The sequence below is a fragment of the Mandrillus leucophaeus genome, unplaced genomic scaffold (genome assembly GCF_000951045.1).
Source record: "Mandrillus leucophaeus isolate KB7577 unplaced genomic scaffold, Mleu.le_1.0 Scaffold268, whole genome shotgun sequence".
In the NCBI taxonomy this organism is placed as follows: domain Eukaryota; kingdom Metazoa; phylum Chordata; class Mammalia; order Primates; family Cercopithecidae; genus Mandrillus; species Mandrillus leucophaeus.
In genome coordinates this window covers 2914907-2915120 of record NW_012102787.1, presented here as the reverse complement: position 1 = coordinate 2915120, position 214 = coordinate 2914907, and positions in this window count along the sequence as shown.

Genomic DNA, 214 nt, shown 5'->3' with positions numbered 1-214 from the left:
TCTTGGATTGTTCAGAGGTTCCTGGAAAGAGCTGAGGGCTGTCTCAAGGATATTATTCCAGAATCCTGAGTCATATTCATCATTCTGAAGGTTTGCTGTCTTCTTTTCTTTAATCTTTTTTTTTTTTTTTGAGACGGAGTCTTGCTCTGTCACCAGGCTGGAGTGCAGTGGTGCGATCTCAGCTCACTGCAGCCTCCACCTCCCGGGTTCAAGT